The sequence below is a fragment of the Lontra canadensis genome, unplaced genomic scaffold, assembly GCF_010015895.1.
Source record: "Lontra canadensis isolate GAN:19392208 unplaced genomic scaffold, GSC_riverotter_1.0 scaffold20, whole genome shotgun sequence".
Classification (NCBI taxonomy): domain Eukaryota; kingdom Metazoa; phylum Chordata; class Mammalia; order Carnivora; family Mustelidae; genus Lontra; species Lontra canadensis.
Genome location: NW_022631014.1, coordinates 17,825,769 through 17,851,921, shown reverse-complemented (window position 1 = coordinate 17,851,921; position 26,153 = coordinate 17,825,769). Strand labels below are relative to the sequence as shown.

At 43.5% G+C, this 26,153-nt stretch overlaps 1 long non-coding RNA gene and 1 other non-coding gene across 2 annotated transcripts; both read left to right on the top strand.

The window, feature by feature from the left end:
- On the top strand, positions 1–26,153 carry LOC116869738. The gene is made up of 3 exons (XR_004383096.1): positions 1–30; positions 10,413–10,517; positions 26,107–26,153. It is a non-coding gene; the product is annotated as an uncharacterized LOC116869738 (long non-coding RNA).
- LOC116869847 lies at positions 20,558–20,747 on the top strand. Its single transcript, XR_004383125.1, has one exon. It is a non-coding gene; the product is annotated as a U2 spliceosomal RNA (small nuclear RNA).

Genomic DNA, 26,153 nt, shown 5'->3' with positions numbered 1-26,153 from the left:
GCAACATGGGTAAATCCTGAAAACAGCAGGGTAAGTGAAAGAAGCCAGTGATATAAGAGCACATATCATACAATCCCATTTGTACCAAATGTCCAGAAGAAGCAAATATTATAGAGCTAGAAAGTAGATTGGTGATTACTATGGTTTGGGGTGAGGGCTGGTGAAAGGATTAGGAGGTGACATCTGAAAGGAAGGGCTTGCCTTTTGAGATGATGAAGATGTTCTAAAATTGACCTTGGTGATGGCTACACAACTCTGTGAATATACTATAAAGCAGGAAAGTGCACTTTACTGAGTGAATTATATGGTATATAAATTATATCTCATTAAAGTCATCCACACCTACATCCGTATCTAGAGATCTGTGATCACATCTTGCCTCTGCCGAACACTCTCCAAGGGCTCCCATCTCACTAGCATCAGTTTAAAAGCCCTTACGAAGTCTACCAGGATGTGGCACCCCACAATTACACTGCTCTCACCTTCTGCTCCTCTGCCCCCTTCGCTGTTCCTCTAAATAGACTGTTTCCTTCCAGATAATTGCAAGGCTCATTCCCTTCCTTCCTTCAGATCTCTGCTCAAATGCCACCTTCTTGATGAGACTTAATTCTGATCATTCAGTTAAAAATCACAGTTTTTATCACACTGCCTTGCTCTGTTTTTCATTTCTATAGCACTTACCATCTTCCTAGCAGGGAGGACATTCAAAATATTTATCAACCCATGCTATAGGTATGGAAATATGGTGTGGAATAGAGTATAGACCCTAGAGACCCCTGCTGGGCTAGTATCAATCCTTTAGGATCATAGGGAGATGGGGGCAGGTGGTGTTCCTGGGAAGAATCAGAGCAGCTAGGAGGTACCTAAGCTTTAGGGCAGATGTACAGAAATATTTTAACTGCTCTGGCTTACTACTATATACCTGATGATGATCAGCTCTGTTTGCATCATATTATATCAGTTTCTTAGATTTATCATCAATCTTTCCCATGGGTGCCGAGGGCAGACCACCCTAAAATGTACCACTTTGGGGGCACCTGGGTGGCTCAGTGGGTTAAGCCTCTGCCTTCGGCTCAGGTCATGATCTTAGGGTCCTGGGTTCGAGCCCCGCATCTGGCTCTCTGCTCAGCGGGGAGCTTGCTTCCCCCCCTCTCTCTGCCTGCCTCTCTGCCTACTTGTGATCTTTCTGTCAAATAAATAAAATCTTTTTTTTTTTTTAAAAAGAAATGTACCACTTTGGCATATTGGTTATTTTGCATTAAAGTTACTTAAGAGGGGCATCTGGGTGGCTCAGTCGGTTGAGCATCAAATTCTTGATTTTGACTCAGGTGGTGATCTCAGGGTTGTGGGATCGAGCCTGAGGTTGGGCTCCAAGCTCAACAGGGAGGATTTAACGCTTGAGGATTCTCTCTCTCACAATCCATCTGCCCCACCCCCCAATTGTGTGTGCTCACTCTCATTTCTCTCTCAAAGAAAACAAATAAAAAATAAAATCATTTAAGAAATGGCAAATGCAGAAAGAACACTCTGACCCCTGCTTTGTTTCTAGAAAGCAGAAAATAAACTCCCACGTAAAAGGTACCCTCCCTTCACCAGCAGGTGGAGGGACAGCCTTATTGTCAGAGACAGGGAATTTAGGGCTGAAGAAGCCTATATAAACAAATCTTGTTACTTTACATAATTTATTACCCCAGCCCAAATTCTGCTTAAAATTTCTTGCTAATTGAAGTCCCAAACATAAGTATTCTTTGTCCTGTCAATTCCTCCCTAAATTTATGTTTCTTTATCTAAAAATTATAAAAGCTGCCTGCCTTGGTCATTTCTTTAGGTCTTAATTTCATGATTGGGTCTCTGTGTACACATAATTAAACTCTGTTCTTTTTTCCTGTTGATCAGTCTCATGTTAATTTAATTCTTTGGCCAGCTAGAAGAAACTTGAAGGGTGGAGTGAATGATTTTGGTCAGAGCTCTTTTGGTAAAACCATGTGAGCAAAGTTTGATTGGAATGCATTTAAGAGAGCATGGAAGGAGAGAAAGAGGAGTCAGGAAAGAGAAAAGAAAACTTTTTTTTTTTTTTGGAAAGAGTTTTTCTGTGAAGGAGAACACAGGTTAATTGGACTTCCATCTTCTGTCTAGGCTGGGATCAGTCTGAATCCTAAGCTCCAGGCTGAAGTCTGTTTCCTTCTCCTAGATCCTTCCTGGCTTTGGTCTGCTGGCTGCCTTCTTCCCTCTGCTACCAGCCCTCTTTTTCTGGCTTTAGAGATGGGCTGTAGTATAGAACAGGGAAGTGGTGTCAAGAGGCATTTTTAGAATTAATGCTTTATAATTTTTTTCCGTCAGTTTAACGTTTTTTTAAAAGATTTTATTTATTTATTTGTCAGAGAGAGAGAGCACAAGCAGGCAGAGTGGCAGGCAGAGGCAGAGAGAGAAGCAGGCTCGCCACTGAGCAAGGAGCCCGATGCGGGACTCCATCACAGGACCCTGGGATCATGACCTGAGCCAAAGGCAGACACTTAACTGACTGAGCCACCCAGGTGTCCCAATATTTTTTATTTTTTGATTTAAATTTTTATTTGAAGGTAGTAGTAGATCCACATGCAGTTGTAGAGAATAACACAGAAAGACTCCTTTTCCCAGTTTCCCAAAACGGTAACATCTTACATACTATGGAACAGTATCTCAGTCAGGAAGCTGACATTGACCATCAGGACTCAAGAGTATTTTCCCCACCATAGAGATCCCTGCTATTACCCATTAAGAACAACAACCCATCCTTAACCTCTGGCAGTCGCCAATCCATTACCCATTTCCAGAATTTTGTAATTTCAAGAATATCATTTAAATGGAATCATAAAATATGTAAACATTTGGGATTGGCTTTTTTCCACCTAGCGTAATTCTCTAGAGATTCATCCAAGTTGTCTCTTATATTTCTTTTTATTTTTTACTTATTTTTAAAGATTTTATTTATTTATTTGACAGAGGCAGAGATAGCGAGAGAGGGAATACAAGCAGGGGGAGTGGAAGAGGGAGAAGCAGGCTTCTTGCTGAGCAGGGAGCCTGATGCGGGGCTTGATCCCAGAATCCTGGGATCATGACCTGAGCCAGAGGCAGACGCTTAATGACTGAGCCACCCAGGTGTCCCTGTATTTCTTTTTATTGCTGAATAGGACTCCATGGTAGTATTATATACCAAAGTTTTTTTTTTTTTTAACCATTTTTCTGTTGAGGAATATCTGGGCTGTTTCCAGTTTTTGGCTTTCACAAATAAAGCTCTTATAAACATTTGTGCACAGGGTTTTTTTTTTTTTAATGTGTGTGTGTGTGAACATAAGTTTTCATTTCTTTAGGATAAATTCCTAGGAATACAACTGCTGGGCCATATGGTAGCTGTACTTTTAGCTTTTAAAGACCTTATAAATTGTTTTCCAGAGTGTCTACATCACAGGCAATGCACGAGTAATCTAGTTTCTCCACATTCTTGCCAGTATTGGTTTGTCACTGTGTTTTATTTTCACTAACCTGATAGATACATGAGAGTACCTTATTGTGGTTTTAATTTGTATTACCCTAATGGTGAACCTCGTGGAACATCTTTTCATGTGCTCATTTGTCTTCTGTATATCTTTTTTAGTGAAATGTCCTTCACATGGTTTTCCCACTTTCTAATTGGATTGTTTGCATTTATTACTGTTAATTTTGAGACTGAAAAATATATAATTGCTCTCAGTCTCTTGTTGGCTATGAGGTTTGCAAATATTTTCTCCCACCATATAGCTTGTCTTATCCTTTTTGCAGTCATTCAATGCAAAAAAATTTTACAATTTGATGATGTCCAATATATTGATTTTTTGTTTTATGGATTATACTTTTGGTGTCAAGTCTGAGAACTCTTTGCCTAGCCCTTGATTCTAAAGATATCATTCTAGGTTTTTATTTTTTTCCCCAAACATTTTATAGCTTTATGTGTTACAGTTAGGTTTCCCATTTGGAGTTTCTGGTGTCTTGAATCTGTAGATTTATGTCCTTTGCTAAATTTGGGAAGTTTTCAGCCATTATTTCTTCAAGTACTTTTACAAACTTGACCTATTTCTTCTTTTTCTCTGGGGCTTCCATGATATGATTATTAGATCTCTTATAGTCTTGCACGTCCCTGGATCTCTATTATTATTATTATTATTATTATTATTATTATTATTATTTGGTCTGTTGTTCTGTCTTCAAGTTCATGAATTCTTTACTTTGTCTCATCCATTCTGATGCTAAGCTCACCCACTGTTTTTGTTTTTTGTTTTTAAAAATTTTGGTTATTGTATTTTCCAGTTCTAAAATTTCCATTTGGTTCTTCTTTATATCTTTTATTTATTTACTAAAACTTTATATTTCCTTGCTGAGAACTTCTACTTTTTTTCCCTCTTGTTTCAAGCATGCTTGTAATTGCTTGTTGAAGCATTTTTATGATGATTGCTTCAAAATCTTTGTTAGATAATTCCAACATTTTTGACATCTGTGTGTTGGCAAGATTTTGACATCTGTGTGTTGACAGTCTTGATTCAGTATGAGACCTCCTGGTTTTTGATATGGTAAATGATTTCTTATTGTAACCTGGACATTTGGGGTACATTTTATGAGACTCTAATTAAACCTTCTATTTTAGCTGGTTTCCACTTGATACCACTCAAGCAAGGAAAGGGGTGGTATTGCAGCTGGTGAAGGTTGAAGCCCAGATTCCTTACTTGTTCTTTGTTGGAACCTGAGGAGGGACACACCTTGTTGCTGTTGGCTATGCTTGTTGAGTTCTGACTCCCACCTGCCTTCCACTGATATTTCTTTGGCCACAGGAGGTGGGAGGGCCTTGTTCTGCTCCCCTCATGAACTTCAATGACACACAGTAAGTGGGTGGCATCATTATCACCAGGCAGTGGCAGAAGTCCTGCTTCTCCAGTAGACCTCCACCAACACTACCCCAGTAGGGAGGGGGAGGTGTGCCTCATTACCTCCTTGTGGGAGCGGCAGTCCAGGATCCCAGATGGTCTCCACTAATACCACAGAATGTGGGGGTTGGAGGGTAAAGCTTGTTTTGGACAAGGAGGGTCAAAGTCTAGGATCCCCACTCCCATTTGCTGGCATGAGTAGGAGTGGGGCCAGTGTGTTTTCTGTGGTGTGGTGCTAAAGTAGAGTCATTATTATTTAAAACTTTCTGTCTTGCTAGGCTGCCTCTTTCCTGGTCCTTAGGTTAGACAGAGAAGCCTTTTCTTGTTGTTGGTTTTTTTTTTGTTGTTTTGTTTGTTTGTTTTTGTTTTCCTGTCTGTCTTTAATGTTTTGAGTTTTCAGTTTTCTTAGCTCTTGGTGAGGATATATGAGACAAAACACAAAACTAGGGAGCTTACTATCATGTCCTCCCTTGGGTCCTGAGGTCTTTAGATAGTTTGCCTTGTTCTCACTGCTCAGAATTTCTTTTATTTGTCTTATACATAATGTCCAGGATTTTTACTTGTACTTAGGAGAAAGAATAGATATATGTATATTTACTCCATTTTCCCAGAAATGACAACGTTCCAGGGGAGGTTTTTAAAAATCTTCTCAAGATGTGAAATAATACAGGCACACTGTTGGGAATGGTAGGGAAAACATGAATGAATAGGGATTGAAGAGATAGTTACTGGTAAGATATCTTGGGGAAGGAGAGAGGCATGATATCTAATACCCAAGATTTAGCCTTAGTAGGAGAATGGACAGTTCATCTAGTAATGGATGTGAAGACAGAGAACATGGGTACAAATGCAGTTAAATAAGTTTGCTGAAGAATAATAAAGGAAGGCAAAAGGAAGAAGTGTGGTGGTGAAGAATGTTACCTTACATGGGTCATTTCCCTGAACAGATAACTTTTGATAACAAACCTGTATGAAGCCAGAGAATGGCTCAGGTAAAGTGGGCAAAGAGTGGTCCAGGCAGAGGCTCCACCAGTCAGAGTTTGTCTCATCCAGAAACAGTAAGAAACCTCATCTTCTGTGCAGCATTCCCAGACCTAATCTACCTTCCTTGTGGACCACTTGGCTCATCTCTGTTATTTTCATGGGTTATTCTCTCTGTATTGTCATACTTTTCTTTCAACTCTAATGTCTGCCCCACTAGGAAGTGGACTGCATCTCTTTCATCTTTGTGACCTCAGCACTTGACACCATGCTTGAAACAGAGGAGACACTTTGGAATGTTCTTTCAGTGGGCAACCACTAAAAAAGTTGCTCACTTTTAGAAGGTGGTGAGACAGGTACAGTGGAGAGAGCATGGACTTTGGTAGTACAATGATTTGTGCAGGAGTGCTGGCTTGAGTCAGGAGATTGTGAGGTGTGTATGGATGGCCTGCTTTTCTGTCTCTGCCTAGAGAACACATGCACATGCATGGGACCACAGGTTTTTATTCATTTTATTCCAGATCCCCAGCAATAGAATGGAAACCATATGGAATGGGAATTGTCTCCTGGCCTACTCTCTCCTCATCATCCTGCTCACATCTTCATGATTACCATGTGGATGGTCTCTTGACTGGTGCAAATGGTCCCACATGGACCACCTCACCTTTTTTTTTCACTCTACTACCTTCTCCCTACCTTCCAATATCCTTTCAATCCTCCCCTAAAGTGACAGATTTCTTCTTTTCTTGGGTCATGTGATTTCTAAAAATCATAAGCCTTCAGACTCTTTTCTCTTCTTTGGAAACTGAAAAAGTCTTTGCAGGTTTCATCATAGTTCCTCCTCTCCTTAGGCCATTGGGAGGTGGAGGAGTTGGGAGAGGCAAGGAGAAGGGAAGATTTTCTGCATTCTTCCCTTTTATCTTTAAACCTTGGACATCTGTCTCTACTCGGATTGATATTCTGCTACAACTCCTCAAAAAGATTCATATGTGGTTGTGAAGTGCTTGGTTGGCTCAGTCAGTAGAGCATATGACTCTTGATCTCAGGGTTGTGAGTTTAAGCCCCATGTTGGAAATGGAGCCTACTTTTAAAAAAACTCAGGTGAAAAAAAATTCGTACGTAGTTGATAATCACTAAGGCTAGTATAATTTTTAGATCTTATACTAAACTCTTTTTCCTGTGTCCACTTTGATTCATCTTATCCCCTCTGTTAATTCTCCTTGGTGTTGTTCCTTGGAGGACCCTTTCTCAACTCTATTTCCCCCATCCCTGGCAATAGGAGAGATTAAGAGCTGTTCACTGTCACCGGCTGTTCCCTGGGATTCGGTTGCTCCCTTTGATATAGGAAAGACATTAGTGTTCAAAGCCAATGGCCAAGAAAGAATTCTTGAAGCATCTTTGGCACAAAATGGTGATTTTATTAAAGCACTGGGACAGGACTCATGGCCGGAAAGAGCTGCACTGTGATCATGAGGAGTGGCCCATTATATACTTTCAAGTTGGGAGGGAGTTAGGGATAGCCTAAGTCTCTAAGGAATTTTGGGAGCAGCATTTCCAGGACCCTGAAGGGGCTAGCTATTGTTGGGAAGAGGTCACTTATTACTGTCTAATAAAACCTGACTCATAAGGCCCTTTAAATGTATATTGGTGGTCATATGCTTGGGGGATGATTGCCAACATGTTTCTTGGGGGGTAGATAGAAAGAAAATTTCCAAAGGAATTTTTATATGTTAAAGTAGACTTACAAGATCTTGGGGGTTGGGCTAAGAATACCTGTTGCCCTTAGCAAAGTATTAACATTGATGCAGCTGAGTCCCTAGAGGAATGTCACTGTGCCTGTTTCAAGGACTTGTCAGTGGGCTGTAAGTAGTAAGGGATTTAATAATTTTTCTTTTGCCTCTTTTTTCCCACAACACCTTTACTTTTCCTTGCCAGCTTCCACTCAGCCTTTAATTTCAGTCTAGGTTCTGCTCCTAAAGGGCAGCACCTCTTTCCTTCCTGCTTTACAGCCTTCTTCCCAGAGAGGCTGGAAGCTTGGTTTCCTGGGGTGTGCTGACTCTGATGTAACCAGCACCACAGCAGATATAGGGTCATTTATCATGCTGGTTTTCCTTGGTAGATGGTGAACTCACTAAAGGCAGAATCTTTTACTGGCTCTGCCTCCAGGCTTCAGTCAAACTGTGTGGGAGACATATTAGGTAAAATAAATGCCTTTTCCACTCCATCCAGGGAGGTTCACAGGTTGAGCTGAGAACTCTGATTTAGGATTTGGAGAATGGGCAGAGCACTCTCTGCAAGGAGGAGGGTACTGGCAGGGGGAGGGGGACACCTGTGTTCTGAGTTTTCCTGTCTCTCTGTGAAGGAATGTAACCCATGCAGACAACTGATAGGCATGTGCAGACCACAAAATTTGTGCTGGAAAGAAATGAGTAAAAGTAAAAGGGAAAACTGCTGACTTTGGAAGGTACTGAGTGCTTACTCAGTGATAATTCAGGACACCGCCCTCTGCCTTGAACAATCTCAGTTAACATTTATTTGAAAAGGGGCTGAGGGGGGTGCCTGGGTGGCTCAGTCATTTGAGTGGCCAACTCTTGATTTTGGCTCAAGTCATGATCTCAGGGTTGTGGGATGGAGCCCTGAATTGGGCTTTTCACTCAGTAGGGAGTCCACTTAAAATTCTCTCTCCCTGTCCCTCTGCCCCTCTCTTCACCCTTGTACTCATGCTCTCTCTCTCTCTCAAATAAATAAATATATCTTTAAAAAAAGGGGGGGTGAAGGAGGGAGTGGTTCTATTTCCTGCAAAGAGCTGTGTGCCTCCTGAGACCCTAGCAGCAGGTGGGCGTCTCCTTCAGCTGAGAAGTGAGAAGAACACACCCTGTGTATTGTGGGGGACACTCCAGAGTTGCTGTATGCCTCTTCCCTCCTCGGTGGGTGTGGCTGGCTGGGTGAGGCGTCCTTGCATCTAGATGCAAAGACTCCTAGCTGGAAGGATTTGAGCCATTGTTCAACTGATGGTTACAGATATACCATTTTGGATGAGGTTCCACAGCTTAGGGAAAAAAGGCATCAATAGTGACCAATAAATTAGAGAAACTGGACATTTAAGGATGCTCTTGATGGACAACTGCAGGGAATAGACTTGGGAATTTTTAAAAAAAAAATTTATTTCTTTATTTGAGAGAGAGCATGTGCAAGAGGACATGGTATGGGGGGTACAGAGGGAGAGGGAGAAGCAGACTCCCTGCTGAGTAGAGAGCCCAGTGGTAGTGGTCGGGAGGGGGGTAGAGCTCAACATGGGGCTCAATGTGGGATTCAACCGTAGGACCCTGGGATCATGACCTGAGCTGAAGGCAGCCACCTAACCAACTGAGCCCCCCAGATACCCCATAGATTTGGGGCATTAAAAACATTGCTCATCCCAGAGAGGAAAGCAAGAACTGGTCAAGAAATGGGGGCTAGGGATACCTGGGTGGCTCAGTTGGTTAAGCAACTACCTTTGGCTCTGGTCATGATCCCAGGGTCCTGAGATCGAGTTCCACATTAGGCTTCTTGCTCAGTGGGAAGCTTGCTTCTCCCTCTACCTGTTCTGCTTGCTCTGCCTGCTGCTTCCCCCTTTTGGGCTCTCTCTCTCTGACAAATAAATAAATAAAACATTAAAAAAAAAAAGAAGTGAGGGCTAGTGGGCACCAAATGGTGATGGAATTAATGGCCTGGGATTAGGAATGTGGCAATCAGAGCAGAAAGTAGGGTTGGGCCTTGAGAATAGCGAGGAAGTAGCTGAAACATTCACAGATTCTGGGAGGAGAGAGGAAGATAAGGATCTGTTTATAAAAATCCATAACCACCTTTACGGGTTAAGAAAGAGTATGAGATCTTCTGTTATTGTTTCCTGTTATTAGAGGGGAACCAGATAAGAAGAGGTACCTTTTTGTGTTTTCAGCAAAATTGACGAAGAAACTAACAGAGTTAGCAGCTAACAGATCATTAGAAATCATTTTGATGAGGTGGGCTGAATGTTGCTATGAGGTATTTTTTTTACATGTTATTAATATTTAAACCAGTAAACTTTGAATAAAGCAGATTACCCTCTGGATGATACCCTTCATTTCAAGGATGAGGCCCACTCTCATTCAATCAGTTCAAGGCCTTAAGAGAAAAGACTAAGATTCCCAAAGGAAAAAAGAATTTTGTCTCCAGACTGTCCTGCAGATTTCAGATTTGCTAGTTCCTACAATCACATTAAAATAAATCTCTCTCATATAAAACCAATAGGATATGCATATTATATATAATATGTATCTTCTATTGATCGTGTTTCTCTGGAGAACTCTGACTAATACAAGTCTCAAACTAAAGCATGCTTTCACACAACATAATTTATCTCATTTGATGTTCACAACATTCTATCACAAGTTAAGTACTGTTGAGATGAGACCAAGGTGTGAGTAGAAGTGTGCATCTTTACTTCTCTGATCCTTCTATCCTGTTCTTTGTCAGGCTGTCCTTGTTTATCCCCCTCCCAGTAACAGTCATCCAGAGACCATCAAGGAGCAGAGCTGAACTGGACAATGGCAGTGTTCTGAGCACACAGAGCCCCTCTAGGTGAGGTATGTGAGCAGCTTGGACAAAGATGCTTTGAGGCAGAGATGGTTGGGAAAGTCCTAGTGTTTAAAAGAGCTACCTCAGGGGGTGCCTGGGTGGCTCAGTGGGTTAAAGCCTTTGCCTTCAGCTTAGGTCATGATCCCAGGGTCCTGGGATTGGCTGGGAGACTGCTTCTCTTCCTCCCTCTCTGCCTGTCTCTCTGCCTACTTGTGATCTCTCTCTTTCAAATAAATAAATAAAATCTTAAAAAAAAAACCTTCTAAAAGAACTACCTCAGAGTGAGATTCTGTTCCATGTTCTTCATTGCCCAATTCTTTAGGTTGCAAGCAATCATGCTGAAGTAAATAAAAAAGGGAATTTACTGGCTTATGTAATGAAAAGGCCAAAAGTTTGGGTTTGATGGGATGCAGTTCTTAAGCTATGTCATCAGGACTTGGTCTCTCTTTCGTCATGTTTTGGTTCTGCTTTTCTTTGTGTGAACCTCATTCTATAGCAGATTTTTCCCAAATGGTAGCAAGACACTGATGAACGTGTTTAGATTTCCATCCTACCAGATGAGGATTTGTAGCAGAGAGAGAGAGAGAACATCTGCTTCCCAGTGGTTCCCACAAATGTTCTGAAATGGACTCTCATTGGCCCATCTTGGAAAAGGTGCTCACCCATGATGAATCTCTGTGGTCAGAGGAGTGGAATATGTTGGGTTTCCCACTGGGTTCCACCCAGTCTCTGGACAGCCTAGAGTATGTAAAAATCCTTCCAGATTTTCTGACAAAAAAGAATTGACAAAGGAAGTAATTAGTAGATTTATCTAACTGAAAATTAAAAGTGTTGGATGTCAACACCTATGATAAACAAAAGTGAACAGAAAATTGAACAAAAATATTTGCCAAATTCATGGTTAATAGTCTTATTATAGTCTTAAAATATAAAGTACACACATTGATGAGAAAAACACTGCCTCTGTGACTTAGAAAAATGGTCAGTTGGCAGTACCACTAAGATATCCCACAAATACCCCAAAATCAGATTGCAAAATGGACCCCATCATTTGTACCAATTACAAGTAACAAAAACAAGCAAGTAACAGAAAATGTTACTCATACTAGTTTAAACTATAAATGCAAAGACCAGAGGTACACTGGTTTCAGATATGATCAGAGCTCTAGTTTTATCTGTCTGAGATTCCCTTTGCATCTCCTCTTTTCCCATGTCCAACTTCTTCCTCAGGCTGGCTGCTCTAATGTTAACAAAAAGGCTGCAGTGCCTTCAGGGTTTCATAGGTTGACATCATTCTCTCTGGATTGAGAGAGAGGGTATGACCAAGAATTCCAGACAAAACACTTGATCTTAGCGTTGATTGGATCATCCTTAAGCCCAACTAAGGACAAGGAAATGCCATGGACCGATTAGCTTAGACCTGCTTCCTGAAACAGTTTCTTTGGAAAGAGGTGAGATTATCCTGTTCCATCTAAGTCCATCAGAGTCCACCCAGGAGCTGGGTGAATTCAAACCCACCAAACTTCATGGCTGTTATAAAAATGAGATGAGAGAGGAATAATTGTTGGGGAGATAGCCATAAAGTCTACAATATCATCAGTGTCTCCAAACATGCCTCCTCCCTTATATTCTCTATCAATCTGCATTGAGGCCAAAGTTATCTTTATAAATCTTGCAAAATCCCTTGCCTAAAACTTTTTAATGGTCCCATGCCACCTATATGATACAGTCCCATTCCTTCACTATAACTTAAAAAGTTCTCCAAGAACTAGCTGATAGGTCTCAAGACTTGCCTTCCAAGTCTGTCTAGTCTCTTCCCTTGCCCTACTTTTCCCCATCTCTCATCCTTTCCATCTACTTTCCAGTACACTGATCTTTCTTTTCTTTTATCCTTCTTTCTTTTTTCTTTCCTCCAGAGCTTTATGCATACTTTTTTCTTTTACCCAGAGGACTCTTCCCTCACATTTCAGGGAAATTTATTTTTACCTCTAAATTCTCAGGTTAGGTGTCCTCTTCCCCTCAGAAGACTATACTGATCTTTTCTACTCCAAGGCTGGGTTAGGTGTCTCTATGCTCACATGTGTCATCTATCTGCCCCCCTCCTGCTTGTCAGTTCTGTGATGACAAGTTGGTCTTGTTCACTGCTGTACCCCTAGTTTCTTCCAATGTTCTCTGACACAAAGAGCATGTACAATAAATATTTGTTGAATAAATAAATGAAATAACAAAGAAGAAAATATAATATTTGGGGTTTCCTGGGTGGCTCAGTCAGTTAAGCATCTGACTCTTGATTTCAGCTCAGGTCATGATCTGTAGGCTTCTATGATCAACACTCTGGGGCACCTCAGAAAGCAGGACTGGACAGATTGGGGAGGTAAACTGTAATGTCATCATAGCTGACTAGTAGCTGTTTTCTTTTTCTTTTTTAAAAATTGTATTTATTTATTTGACAGAGAGAGAGAGAGAGAGAGAGCACAAGTGGGGGGAATGACAGGCAGAGGGAGAAGCAGGGTCCCTGCTGAACAAGGAGCCTGATGTGGGGCTCAATCCCAGATCCTGGGATCATGATCTGAGCTGAAGGCAGATGCTTAACCCACTGAGCAGCCCAGGCACCCCAATAGCTGCTCTCAATAGGGAGTTGTGGGGTTGGAATGACTCATCAGAGTTGTCCCAAGTTGGGGCAAAGGTGCAGCAGTTGTTCCCTCCCACTACATTCTTAGAGATGAGGACCATCCTCAAGGAGCAGCAGTAACCTTGGAGAAAGTAGTTTCTTTCCATAGAAGGTGATTTTAGGGGAGGGTCTCAGCTAAGAGCTTTCAGCAGACAACACCGAACAGCTGGAGGAGTGAGTGCCTGTCCTCAAGGGGGAATCAGGAAAGCACACCACCACATCCACTATGCCAGATGATAAATGTGGAGAAATGATAGAATTTGATAATTATGATTTTGCAAATGTCAATGTATTCATTGACCTAGGCTAAGATAACCAACTCCTGGACCATCAATGCTAAAAGGATTTGGTGAAAAGTTATGGGGGAACAAAATGTTCTCATGGTTCTGAAATTTCTCCTCACTTTTTAGTTATTTTAATTTAATTACTTTTTAATTATAAAGAAGGAAAAACTACCTTTACAAGAGAGATCTGACAGAGACCACTTTAAGAGATCAAACTTCATCTCACCAGTAATGGGACAAACTGACCTTACATGCCTCCTGGTGTGATGTAATGTGAAGTCCACAGCTTCTTCTATCTCAAATTTTTGCCCACCATTCTAACCTTATTTTTTTTAAAGATATTTTTATTTATTTGAGAGAGAGAGAGAAAGAGCATGAGTGGGGGGAAAGGTAGAGGGGCAGGGAGAAGCAGGCTCCCCCCTGAGTAGGGAGCCCGACATTGGGCTCCATCCCAGGACTCCAGGATCATGACTTGAGCTGAAGGCCGATGCTCAACTGACTGAGCCACCCAGGCGCCCCTATTCTAACCTCATCTAATCATGAAGAAACAATCAGGAAAACCATGTATGGGATGTTCTATAAGACAACAGGCTTGGACTCATCAAAAATCGTGATGTCGTTATGATGGGAAGAATGGGAAAAGATGGGAAGAATGACTTAGATGAGGGTTTGACAAACTGTAATTCATAGGTCACATCTTGACACACACCCACACCCATTTGTTTGCAAAGGACCTATGGCTGCTTCTGAGCTACAAGAGCAGAGTTGACTGGTTGAAACAGACACCTAGCTGGCCCTTCACAAAAAAGTTTACCAACTCCTGCCTTAGATTAACGATGACTAGAAACATGACGATCTATCAAGTGTATAAGGCTGAACCTTGATTGGATTCTGGATATTTTAAAAGACTGTACAAGAAAATCTGGGGAAAACTGGAGAAACTTTGAATATGAACTATATTGTTATTTATCATATGTTAAATTATATTATTGAATTAATGTTAAGTTTCTTGGGTGTGATAATGATTTTGTGGTTATGTGGGAGGAGTCCTTCCTCTTTGAAGATATGTGCTGACACAATTAGGAGTTCAATATCAGGATGTCTGTAACTTATTCTTCAGCCAAAGAAAATATCTGTGTGTGTGTGTGTGTGTGTGTGTGTGTGTGTGTTTATAAAGAAACAAACAAATATAGCAGATTGTTAGAATTGTAAACCTAGATAAAGATTATATGGCGTTTGTTATGGTAACTTGTTTGACTTTTTACCTTTGAACTTTTTCCAAGTAAAATGTTGGGAGAAGGGTGCCAGGCTCAGTTGGTTGAGTGTCTGCCTTGGGTTCAAGTCATAATCCTGGGGTCCTGGGATCGAGTCCCTCATCAGGCCCCCTGCTCAGCAGAGAGTATGCTTCTCCATTTCTCTCTCCTTCTGCCTCTCCCACTGCTTGTGCTTGTTCTCTCTCTCTTTCTTTCTCCCAAATAAATAAATTAATTCATAAATTTATTAATAAAATCTAAAAAAAAAAGTTGGGAGAGAAAGTGAAAGAAAACTTTCTTAATTCTTAATTCTTAATCTGGTTAAGTATCCAGAAGTCAGTTTTCAGGCTTAAAGTGATTCATTTAATTTACTCAGAATGTAAAGTTGAAAAAATTTGAAGGGACAGTTCTCAGGCTTTGGGGGCTGCCCTGTGGTTGGATAACAATCAGGCCAGGGGCTGTGGAGGCTGCAGACATCCTTGGCACGGTTACCTAGCTCAGTGCTTCTGGGTGACGCGCGCGCGTGTACACGCGCGCGGGTGCACACACACACACACACACACACACAAGATAGTTCCTTTTATGCTGGGATGCTGGCATTTCCCTGGATGGCACGATGCTACCCTTTAGGGTATGCGTAATTTCCAGACTACCCCGCCCTGGCCAGATTCCTTGAATTGGAAAGACAAGGGAGGCAATCACCTCATCCTGCAGAGTGCCTCATGGCCCATCTCCTGTCCCATCAGGCACAGAGATGCCCCTGCTGGAGTAGCCTCTCTCTTTGTCCTCTCTTCCTAGGGTCTTGGGTTCATTTCCAGATAAGCCATGGCTGCTTCTGTTCATTTTTAGGAAGACACCATTTAGATTTTGCACATAGCTGTGAAAGCAAAAACAGGATTTCTAATGCTGGGGATTGAAGAAGAGTTTTGCAACTCACACCCCAAAGGAGAAGTGTGGGCTTCTTCAGCTTCCCCCTGACAATGGAGATGAATGTCATCACACTGGTGACCAACGGGCCATGGGCAATAAAATAGATCTGCATCATGCTGGGAGAAGAGTGAGAGCATGAAAGGCTCCCAGCTTCCCTCCCTCCTCCACTGCCAAGGCACTGACTGGTGAAGGCTGGATGCTGGGGGGCCGGGCTTCCCTGAGGGAAATCAGCCAGCAGAGAGAGACAAGGGAGCACATCCTACAAGCAGGAAGTGTGGCCACAGCTCTGAAGGCAGTCTCCAGCTTGGACCATACATGCCAAGGGTCCCACACAGGCAGGAGGAGGTGTGTGGGGCAGTTGGTGCGAGCCTTCCCTCCTCACACTAGGCCCTTCCCACAATTCCTCACCTGCTGCCCTCTGTGGCCCAGCTTTCTGGCTAGGGATTTTGGCTGGAGGGCACATCTGGGAAGAGACTTTAAAGAGAGAGAGAGAAGGAAGAAGAGAGAGGGAAAAGAATAAAAACAGGGTGGGGGCATTGAAGTCCAAGGAGCAGGGAGAGTGGGGAGAAGGAAAGTGGGCCCAGAAGGATAGAAGTTGGGGACATTTCTGCAGACCTGACCCAGGTCCACGCTAAGCCTTCTGACCAGAACCAAGCAAATGCTTATATTCTCATGATAGCAGTGGTGCGAGAAGGCACCAGCAGACCTCCCTCAGACCTCTGGCTGTGGGGGTGTTATGGACCACTGTGCTTCGAGGTGGCACCCAGCACCAGGACGTCCCTTCCCAGGAAACATGGGGCTCTTCTGGTAATGACTTTGGCTCCATGACACCCAGTGGCCTTGCCCCAACTATCCCTCTGTCCAGCAGGGGACACAGTTACCTGATGGTCTGAAAGCTGTCCAAGCTCCCCATGCTTCCCAACTTCCTCGCAGGTCCCTGTGTATCTCGTCCCTTCCCAGCCTGGCTCTGCCTCTCTGAGAACCTGAAGTAGCAGAAACCCTAACTCTAGGCACTAGTGTTAGGTTTATTTGCCATCTGGGAACAGCAGGGCACAGAGAGCTACAGTGAATTGCCTCGAGTTTTGCAGCCAGTATGAGACCACACTGAAACTTGAACCCACCTGCGTACCCACCATCTGCTCTCAGTTACCCTTTCACACAGGGGATAATAGAGTCTGAAGCAAGTTCAGAGGTGAAGCCGCTGTCATGTGGCTACTATGGCCCAGATGCCCCAGAGTATGTATTAATCCAGTGAACATCAGCCCTCAGCAGTCTGGGACCTTGGATTCCCTTGGGTGGGGATGACATCTACCTGTGCCTTCCTGGAGTCACAGGGGCAGCTCACAGGTGTTAGGGTCAAGTCTATGCTCTTGGATGGCATCCCCCATGTTTCACCTGACACCAGCCATCCCCTGCCTGGCATCCATGTCTCCTGGGAAGCTGTATGCAGGATACCTTGGAGATTCTGAGCAGCTGCAGGCTTGCTGGCTTCCATGTGCATCTGGGGAAACTGTCTTGCTCCTCAAAGGGTCTCTGGCAAGGTCCCAGGAAGGGCTGGGGCCACATGCCTCCTGCTTCTCCTTCTCCTTTTGCATCACCAGGCCCAAATACCTCTTCACAGAAGCAGGTACTCACCAGTCACCCCCCAAAAGACTGTATCCTGCTGACCAGGAACAGCGCATGTCTGGGTTCTGGGAGGGCTTGGACGGCCCATTCTGCCCCAGCAGAGGTTCAGACTTGCATCTGCCTTGGTGTATGAAAGCCCTGCTCTTCTAGGAATCAGTCCTGGAAAGACCTGGAGGACAGGGAAGTAACAGTAGCTAGTATACAAAATGATGACTTGGATATGGGGATAGCAATGCACATAAACAAGGAGAGAAAAGAAGACAGAGGGAGGGTGCATCTCCAAAGGCGTCAAGCCCCCACCCGGAGCAGGTCCTTCAGATGGCAGCAGGCCCAAGGGTTGTTTGCTTGGCTTGTCTGGACTTCGAGGGCTGCTGGGTGGGTTTGCTTGCATGTCAGCCAGACCTTCTGAGCCCCCAGGATCACTGCTCTTTCAACCATCGCTGACCTTATCAGCTGGCTCGAGGTTGGGTTTTTACGGGGCTGCTTTCTTCCTCTTCTACAGACAGAAAATCCACACTTCCAAGTTATAAAGCCACTGCCACTGCCCTGTACCAACTTGCCTCACTTTCTGGCCCGTGTGTGTGTGTGGGCATGTGTACACATGAGTATGTGCATGCACACGTGTGTGTGTTGTATCTGCGGCTCTGTCTCTGCCCCACTCGCTCCTGGCTGCACAGTCCCCAGGACAGGAAGAGTGCTGACATCACGATGGTGACAGCAGGGTGAGGACCACCAGTCAGTGCTGGTGGGTCTTTTAAAGAGCTGACACAGAGAAAAGGTTGCCCCGCAAAGGTGAGCCCTGTGTCCTCTCTCGGGTGGTGGCCTCCGACTGCAGTGGCCAGAGGAGGAGTGGCCATGAGGTCTGGGCTGGGCTGTAGGAAGCTAGAACAGGAAATCGCGCTTTGCAGGAGGTGAGTGGGCAGTGCTGGGGAAGGGGAGGCCAGCCTCATGGACCCTGGAGGTAGTGCATCTGGCAGATGAGGGAGCTGTGAGTGACAGCAGGGAGGGGCTGTTTGGCAGAGGGTCAAGGGGTATGGGACAGTGGTGAGCAGGCCACTCTCAGGGCTGGCTATGGAGGGGGAGGGGGCAGGACCCAAGGGGCCCCTTCAGCCCCCTGTGTCCAGTGACTCTGTGGTTCCTCCTCCTTCTGTGCTGTGAGACCACACTTAGCACGCCAGCCTCTTCCTCACCAGGCTGAAAAATTTCCCACCTAGCTGGTTTCTAAGTCTGCCACCACAGTACCCACATTACCTAACACCTCTGCCTACCACCTTCCTCCTCTGACCTTGGACAACCCCCTGAGGCTCTGCCACCCTGGGGTGGGGGCACACACTCTCCATCTTTTCTCTCATTCCCTCTCTCCAGATCCACTCCATTTGGAATGTGTGCCAGGCCCTACGGGGCAGGAAAAGTCAGGGGATTTTCACCTAATATTTTTCTGGTTACTTTTCAAACACCTAAATTTCTCAGGCAATGGTAAAGAGGGAAGTTTCTGCTTTTCTTTCTGTCTAGAATCTAAGAAGATTCCTTGGGCAGGAGGAGGACATTGGGAATGTATAGACATTGGTCCCAGAGAGCAAGGCACAGTCCCTGCCTCCTGGCAGAGGCCTGGACATGCTGCAGGGTCTTTAATCATCTGGAGGCCTGGGGGCAAAAGGGATCTGTGCCCTGCTTCCTGGTCAGAGGCCTGGAAAGGAGCATACCCCTAGACAGGGAATGGATCTAGGCAGACAGGGCCATAACCAGCATAACCCGTGCTGGGTTGTGGTGCAGCACAGGGAATTCTGGGCCCACGGGTGGCACAGACAAGTGAGGACAGAAGTTGGATGGGAGGGCCAAGGCAGACCAGAAGGGGAGCCGGTCTACTTGCATGGCTCAGTGGCTGGTGTGTAGAGGGGAAGGTGGCTGTTTGGTGGGCACATGCATGGAGAGAAGGTATGAAGGCAAGGGCAGCTACTGGGTAGGATTGCAAGCAGCTGCAAGCAGCAGAAAATCCAGCTCCTGGTGGCGTGGACAGCTTTATGACTTCCACACTAGGGCAGCCCAAGTGCACACAACACTGTCAGTGTCACCCAGGCCACCAGCACCTCACACCTTCCTTCTTTATCATCCGTTTACTCTGAAAAGAAGGAGCAAGTTGTGGGTTTTGATTTAGGAAATGAATTTAGTTCACACAAATGATACACCCTTAAAAATGAATTAGGATTATAGAAGTACATTCTTCTTTAGTTATATTTAAATATAATTCACAAATATGAGCGAGCTAACTATAGCTACTTCTGTAACTTCAAGTTGCCTTCTACTCAGCCAAATGGCAACATTGTAGCAGTGGAAACTTAGTCACTATTTCTCCTCTTCCCCACCCTCCCACCGCCTGCCCAGCTTTATTGAGATATGATTTACATGTAACATTGTATACATTTAGGATGTACATCCTGGGGGTGCTTGGGTGGCTCAGTGGATTAAGTGTCTGCCTTTGGCTCAGGTCATGATCTCAGGGTATTGGGACTGAGCCCCTCATCAGGCTCCCTGTTCAGCTGGGAGTCTGCTTCTCCCTCTCCTTCTGGCACACCCCCTTTTCTGCTCTCTCTCCCTCCCTTCTCTCTCTCTCAAATAAAAAAGATCTTTATATTGGGGAAAAAGAATGTACAACTAGATGATTTGACACACATAGATATTGCAAATTGATTACCACAGTACCCATCATCGTACTTAATTATCTTGCTTTGTGTTTGGTGAGAAATGTTTAAGATCTCCTTTCTTGGCAAAGTCCAAGTATTGTTAACTGTGGTCACCATACTGCAATTAGATCCTCAGAACTTACTAGTCTTACAGCTAGAAGTTTGTATTCTTTCACTAATGTCTCTCCATTCCCCCTGCCTCCAGCCCCTGACAATCCCCATTCCACTCTGTTTCTATGAATTTGGCTTTTTTAGCTTTCACATATAAGCGAGATCATACAATATTGGTCTTTGTGTGTCTCATTAATTTTTTAAACATGGCGACCTCGAGTTTTGTTCATATCGTCTCAGGTGTCAGGATTTTCTTCTTTTTTATTGTTGAATAATATTCCATTAAATATATATATCACATCTTTTCTTATCCATTCATCCATCAGTGGACACCTAGTTTGTTTCCATATCTTGGCTGTTGTGAGTAATGAAATGAACGTGAAGGTGCAGATATCTGTTTAAGATAATGATTTTATTTCCTTCAGGTAAATACTCAGAAGTGGGATTGCTGGGTCATATGGTAGTTCTTTTTAAAATTTTTTTGTGGATTGCTTCTTGGCCTTTTGGCTAAGATCAAGTGTAAAATTTTTTTTTTTTGTGGAACCGCCATACTGTTTTCCATAGTGGCTGCATCAGTCTCTTATCTTTTGATACTAGCTGTTCAAACAGGTGTGATTTGGCATCTCATAGTGGTTTCGATTTGCATTTCCTCGATGATGGGTGATGTTGAACAACCTTTCATGTATCTGTTGGTCATCTGTATGTCTTCTTTGGAAAAAAGTCTATTTGGGTCTTTTGTCCATTTTCTGCTTGGATTATCACTATTTTTTTAAAAGATTTTATTCATTTATTTGACAGACAGATCACAAGTAGGCAGAGAGGCAGGCAGAGAGAGAGGAGGAAGCAGGCTCCCCGCTGACCAGAGAGCCCGATGCGGGGTTCGATTCCAGGACCCTGAGATTATGACCTGAGCCGAAGGCAGAGACTTTAACCCGCTGAGCCGCCCAGGCGCCACTATATATTTTTTTTTTGCTCCATTTATTTTACCCCTGTATATCTTTACTACTTTATCAACATCTTGCACATTCTAAATAGCAGCTGCTGAATGTACCTAGCATACGTCAGTAAACACAGAAGTCATATTTCCAAGGTTTAACTTGTGCTAACTACAGAGCAGAATAACACTTCTTGCATTTCACCCTGCATATTCTGGTAAGCAAAACTGTGTTCATGAAAATACATGCAAAACTTCAGGTTCTGTCTGAGACCCATGGTGGGTCCAAACCTGAATATGCAGCTCTAGTACTTTGGGATATCACCAAAGGTTCCTTGGGATACCTGTGGACATGAGGTCTCATGCTACATATTCTCACCCCGACTCTGCTCTTATGGAGGGAAGAGAACTGAGATGCCCATGGGAAGGGTCTTAACACTAGAATTAAGGCCAGTAGGGCTTGAGATAAGAGCAGCTCAACTGTGCCATCTGGGGCAGCAGACAGAGGAAAAGAGATGTGAGTATGTGTTAGTTCCTGCCTTGGGCTAGACACTGGCACAGCTGCTTGCATAGTGATCTCTTATTTTCTCATCTGAATATAGGCACCAACACCCCATTGTTCTGATGAGTTAAACACAGTCAGAGCAGGGATGCTTAACCTTCAAGTCCAGGCTCATTAGGAAGGGTGAGGGTAGATCTTCAGAGAAAAGATTGTAGCAAGATGGCCCTGGGCTCTTTCTGGTCTCACAGAAGGCTCTGTGGAGCAGAAGTGCTGGACCCAGAGGTAGTACATCTGTAATATTTGGGAAGAAGAGGTAGTCTGTGGGGCAGGCATTCCCTTAGGCTTGCGAGTGGACAAAGGTTATCAGGATGAGTGGAATAGAACATCCTGAGAGACTAAGGTTGATTACCTGGGTCCTTACATCTCCTAGGGCTGCTCTGACATTACATTTAGGGTCTCCATACAGTGCTTTTATTGTCCTCTGTGGCCAGTAAAGGTACCTATTTCAGATATGGTCTCAACTCTACACTATTGCCATTGCACTATCCCTAGACTGAGCATTTTCAAATATCCCTCCTTCTGTAAGTTTCTGCTGCCATTTTACTGGTTTCATGTCTCTTCAAGTAAAATACCTGGATGCCTTAAGGTGTGACAAACTGACTGTGATAAGCACTCCAAAGAATGGGTATCAGCATCCCATGGCCATTATTCCCCAGACTGTATCTGCCTGTGCTTTGAGTAATGACGAATTAATGCAGTATGATTTCTGCTACCTCTGATTAACTGAGATCATGACCATGATAACCAGGTTGTAGCTAAAGAGTCGTTTTCTTGACTTTCAGGTTTGAATAGCATCTGGCTAGCAGCCTCTGGGATAGCTCCTTGCAATATTTCATTAAAATGCTAATGAACGCATAGGACAAACTGCAAATGCCAAGTAATGCCATGGATAAAGAATAAACACAACCTTGACAGAATAGGGGAGGAATCTGCATTGACTATAAGGTAGGGTCAGTTGAAAAGAGAAACTACTGTGACTTTTGCCTTATGAAACAGAAAAACAGTGAATGACATCAGGTAACAATATTTGTAATATATATGAAAGACAAAAGACAATTCTATTTCCACTATAACAAGCTCTTAAAAATCAATTTTATGGACAGAAAAGCAGGAGAATGAAACTGGGCCACTTTCTTATACCACATACAAAAATAAACTCAAAATGGATGAAAGACCTAAATGTGAGACAGGAAGCCATCAAAATCCTAGACACGAACACAGGCAGCAATCTCTTTGACCTTTGCCACAGCAGCTTCTTGCTAGACTTCTCTCCGAAGGCAAGGGAAACAAAAGTAAAAATTAACTATTGAGACTTCATCAGGATAAAAGCCTTCTGCACAGCAAAGGAAAACAATCAACAAAACTAAAAGACAATCTATGGGATGGGAGAAGATATTTGCAAATGACATATAAGATAAAGGGTTAGTATCCAAGATCTATAAAGAACTTATCAAACTCAACACTCAAAGAACAAATACTCCAACCAAGAAATGGGCAAAAGACATGAACAGACACTTCTGCAAAAAGACATCCAGATGGCCAACCGACACATGAAAAAATGCTCAATATCACTCAGCATCAGGGAAATACAAATCAAAACCACAATGAGATATCACCTCACACCCGTCAGAATGGCTAAAATGAACAACACAGGAAACAACTGATGTTGGCGAGGATGCAGAGAAAGGGGAACCCTCCTACACTGTTGGTGGGAATGCAAATTGGTGTAGCCACTCTGGAAATCAATATGGAGGTTCCTCAAAAAGTTAAAAATAGAACTACCCTACAACCCAGCAATTGCACTACTAAGTGTTTATCCAAATGATTCAAAAATAGTGATTCAAAGGGGTACATGCATCCCCCAATGTTTATAGCAGCAATCGCCAAAATATGGAAAGAGCCCAATTGTCATTTGAAAGATGGTGGATAAAGAAGATTTGGTGTGTATATACAATGGAATATTACTCAGCAATCAAAAAAAAAAAAAGGAAATCTTGTCATATGCAATGACATGGATGGACTAGAGGGTATTATGCTAAGTGACCTAAGTCAGTCAGGGAAAGACAAACAACCATCTGATTTCCCTCATATGTGAACTTTAAGGAAACAAAACATGAATATAGGGAAAGGGAAGGAAAAATAAAATAAGATAAAAACAGAGAGGGAGGTAAACCATAAGATATTCTTAATCATAGGAAACAAACTGTGGGTTGCTGGAGGGGAGGTGGTTGGGAGGATCTGGTAACTTGTTATGGGTGTTAAGGAAGACACATGAAGTAATGAGCACTGGGTGTTATGTACAACTGATGAATCACTGAACTCTACCCCTGAAACTAATAATACATTGTATGTTAACTAAATTGAATTTAAATTTAAAAAAAATTTAAAAATCAATGTTAAAATGTCAAACATACCAATAAGCATGTGCAAACCAAGAGACAATTCACACAAAAACATAAATTAATTCTCTCAGTAAATGTTTGTTGAGTTCCTACTATGTGTCAGACACCATTTGAGGGACTGTGGATCTGGTCTTTCCATGCTAATGTGGAAGATAAATCAGAAATAGGCAAATAATCTGATATGATGTCAGGTAGAGATAAGGGTAAGAAAACAAATAAAGGTGGGGATAGAGATAGGGAGTGAGGATGGTCGGGGGGGTGGTTATGTTTTAGACAGGGAGATTTGTAAATTTGTAAATTTCTATCTGCAGAGGTGACACTGAAGCAGAGGCTGAGTGAAGCTAAGTTGTGAGCCATGCACAGATCTGGTAAAAGATACCACACCACTCCCCAGAAAAGAAGTTGCCAGAGAAAGGGGCAAGTACAAATGGCCTGTGGTAGAGAAGAACTCAGCCTGTTTTAGGAAGAGCTCAGGGGCCAGAGTGACTAAACAGAGAATGGGAGGAAAGTCTTGGGATGCGAGACTAGAAAGGAGGCTAGGGCTGGATCCCAGCAGAGGGTTGGGTTCATCCTAAGGGAGGAGGTAGCTTCTGGGTGACCCTGAGGAGAGAAGTGACATGATCTGAATGAAGCATGAAGAGCCCCCCCAGGGCTGGAGCAGTGAAGGGACTGCAGAGTGAGAGCAGAGAAAGGGGAGCCTGTGGAGTGTTCTAAGGGAGAGACAGAGACAAACCAGATAGCAGGGCAGTGCTGGATGTACTGAGAAGCCATCTGATACATGATTGATTTGGAAAAAAAGTGCTGGCTGGAATCTGGTGGTGTGTTGGAAATGGAAGAGGGCAAGAGGGGCATCCAGGAGAACTCTAAGGTTATTGACCAGAACAACTAGAAGAATGAACTTGTCATTTATGGAGACAGTGAAGACTGTAAGGTTCTGTGATGAGGGCCAGGAGATGCTTATTGTCTATCCAAGGGAATTGGGTAAGGAATTGACTATAATGTCTGGACTTTAGAGAAGTTTGGGATGGAGAAAATTGTTTGGATGTTGTCAGTGCAGAGAGATGGTGTTTACAGATTTGCAGCTGGCTGAGCCCTCCAGGGGACTGAGTGTAGATAGAAGAGCTCTGAGGATGTACCTCAAAGCCCTTGATGCTTAGAGGTCAGGGAGGCAGAAAGGAACCAGAGAAGGCTGGGAGGGTGGCCAATGATGGGGTCAGAGAAGCAGGAGGGAGAGTAGTATCTCCAGGGCCAAATGGAAAAGGTGCTTGAGGAAGGAGAGAGAGATAAACTTTGTCAAATTCTGCTGTTGTGTGGGTGAGGTGGGCCTGATCGTGGACCCTCTGACCTAGCCACGTGGAAAGCATCTGTGACTTTGCTAAAGGTGTATGAGAAGTGTTGAGGAGCCAGAGCAAGAGAGAATGGGGGCCATGGGACTAGAGATACCTTTTGGATGTCTCCAGATGGAGAAAGGAGAGCAAGTATCATTGGTGGGGGTATGGAGTCCAGAGGAGGTTCTAAAAACGAGAGGCACTCTGGTCTGCTCATGTGCTAACTGGGAATTCTCCAGCAGAGAGGGGAGGAATGCAGGAATACAATTCTTGGGGAGGTAAGATGGGGTGAATCTAGTGCATAACTGGAGGGTTTGGCTTTAGATAAGAGTGAAGAAAATCCTCCCACTGAACCTGGAGAGAAGGAAGAGCAAGTGGGAACAGCTGCAGGTAGGTAGATGTGATTAGGGGAACCTGTAGAATTCTTTTCCAGTTCCTTCTATTTCTCAATGAAACAAGATGCTTTGAAATGGGCACTTATCCCTTATCAATAAAAGTGTAAATTAGCCATTTGGTATTGGGCTTCCCAGCTTGGCAGCTAGGCATCCTCTTGTCCCCAAATGTGGCTACCTGGATACACCAGGGCTACCAAGTTGGCACAAATGGGAGTTCCCTGGCTCATTGGAGCATCATACCTGTCAGCAGAAGCCCAAGATACAGGGTGTCCATAAGCCATTGTGGTTTGGATTTGTAATAAATTCACTTCCATGTAAGGTATAAATAATTTGTGAAATACATCCTGAAGCAAATTCACTAGAGATTTAGATAAAGTTCCCTGTGCTTTGTTTTTTCCTTTCTTTCATTTTGTAGGTAACAAGCTCCCCATGACACTGAGATGGCTCTATCCAAGTGTATCC